General features: G+C 32.3%; 1 non-coding gene across 1 annotated transcript; it reads right to left on the bottom strand.

Annotated features, from left to right (window-relative positions):
• Nucleotides 1-224: 224 nt before the first annotated feature.
• On the bottom strand, nucleotides 225-295 carry TRNAP-UGG. Its single transcript has one exon. It is a non-coding gene; the product is annotated as a tRNA-Pro (tRNA).
• Nucleotides 296-2,456: the final 2,161 nt, after the last annotated feature.

Consider the following 2,456-nt stretch of genomic DNA (forward strand, 5'->3'; position numbering starts at 1 on the left):
GTCATCAATAATAGTGAAAATGAAAAACTATCTCTGCTAATTATGTAGTAAATATGAAAAGATTGAACGAAAATAAAATATTAATAAAAAATAGTTTCTTTTAGAGACCATCTGAGCTACATCCCCACAATACTTGTGCCACAAAATACTAAATTTTTCGTCATCATAATAGTGTCATTTTATTGTATTTATTTACTTCGTTTTATTTTACAATCTCTCTTGAAGGGGCATTTCGAGAATCGAACTCGAGACCTCTGCACCCAAAGCGAGAATCATACCACTAGACCAAATGCCCTTGTTATGCCACTTAAAACGTATGTATGAATCCTTGGGCCTAGGTATTAAGGTTGTATTTTGTCGTATTGCAGGAAACACATGAAGTTCTCGATGTACTTGAACTAAAGCCTTGGATGTAGAATGTGTTTTGGAGAACAAAACAAGAACATAATAAGAACAAAGAGCTTTCTACTAGATCAGCTTAAGATTTGGATAGGCATACTTACCGAAAGTGGGAAACATGAAATGATATTAAGAGCATTATCATTATAATTTTAATCGCCTTAATTTTTGTTTTTTTTTTCTTTATTTCCTAAGATGGTAAGTATAATATGAACAACAAGTTTATATAAATATGAAGTCTTTCAATAAGAAAAGATTTAGACATAGGGGCATTTGAGGTTGCACCATAAGTGAGGGTCATACCACTAAACCAAATGCCTTTTATTAAATACCCAATATTTAGCTTCTACTCAAATATATGTTGGACGGCTATAAAATGAAAAGTTAATGGTCTAATATTTTACTTGTAAGTAAGGTATGTTATATTGAATTGTTATAATATAGAAGGGTTATAAAATAAACCAACAACCCAACAAAGGAAACAAACTAATCAATTTGGGTTTGATTGATTCGGTTCAGTTCATCAGTTTGTTTGATTTAATTCTTCTATTTTGCCTCGTATGACAACAAAATAAAGTTGTATTGAATGCACCTTAGTTTCATTTATGACAAACTCATATGAAACATAATTGCACTAAGTCTATAAGTATTTCATGAACCTAAGTGCAAATCATGCTTCATTAAAGATGAGATAAACTTTAGTTAAGTAACGGGAACTTTAAATTGCTTCATGTGGAGCTTCAATTACTCTATGCTAACGGAAACTTGATAGGAATTTAGTATAGGTAAAGAGAGAGTTTTGAGAGATTTTCTCAAAGTTTTTCAAGCAAACTTTTCCATGTACCTTAATCACTCTATTTATTGAGTCATATTTGCATGTTCATGCAAATTTGAGATTACCAAGTTTTGACACTCAAAGCTCCACTCAAATTTGTGGGATTATGTGGCAAGCATGCAAGTTTGAGTTAACCAAATTTTGACACTCAAAATTCCACTCAAATTTGTGGGGTTTATTTGGCAAACATGCACGTTTGGTTAAACCAAATTTTGACACTCAAAATTCCACTCAAATTTGTTGGATTATGTGGCAAACATGCAAGTTTGGTTAAACCATATATTGACACCCAATNACTACCTTTGCTCGTTATGTCATAAATAAGATTAATAATTGATAGTTTTCATTTGGAGATATGCATGATAGCGATCCTTGTACCTCTCGCATGCAAAGCAAGCGCTCTACCATTTAAGCTACATCCATACAATTCTTACATCACAAAACCTTTAAACTTCCCATCATCAATAATAGTAAAAATGAAAAAATATATCGGCTCATTATGTTGTAAATAAGGAACGATTGAATAAAAATAAAATATTAATAACAAATGGTTACTTTTGGAGATGCGGGGTATTGATCCCCGTGGCTCTTGCATGCAAAGAGTGCACTCTACCATCTATGCTACATCCCAACAATTCTTACATGACAAAACCCTAAACGTCCCATCATCAACAATAGTGAAAATGAAAACTATCCCTGCTCATTATGTCATAAATAAGAAAAATTTGAAATAGAAATAGAATATTTGGTAGTAGGATTCCTTTGGAGATGCAGGGTATCGATTCCCGTACTTCTCACATGCGAAGCGAGTGCTCTACCATCTGAGCCTGTCCCCACAATTCTTATGTCATAAAATTCTAAACCTACCATCACCAATAATAGTGAAAATAAAAAAATATCTCTGCTCAATATGTCAAAAAAAAGAAAAGATTGAATAGAAATAGAACCATCTGAGCTACATTCCCGCATGCAAAGTGATCGCTATACCATCTGAATCCACAAAACTTTAAATTCATCAATAATAGTGAAAACGAAAAAATATCTCTGCTCATTATGTCATAATAAAGGAAATATTGAATAAAAATAAAATATTAATAACATATAGTTTCTTCTAGAGATGCAAATGTAAAGTATCAATCCCCGTACCTCTCGCATGCTAAGCGAACACTCGACCATCTAAGCTACATCCCCACACTTCTTATATCACAAAACTCTAAATTTT

Source organism: Cucurbita pepo, chromosome LG01 (genome assembly GCF_002806865.2).
Source record: "Cucurbita pepo subsp. pepo cultivar mu-cu-16 chromosome LG01, ASM280686v2, whole genome shotgun sequence".
Taxonomy (NCBI): Eukaryota; Viridiplantae; Streptophyta; class Magnoliopsida; order Cucurbitales; family Cucurbitaceae; genus Cucurbita; species Cucurbita pepo.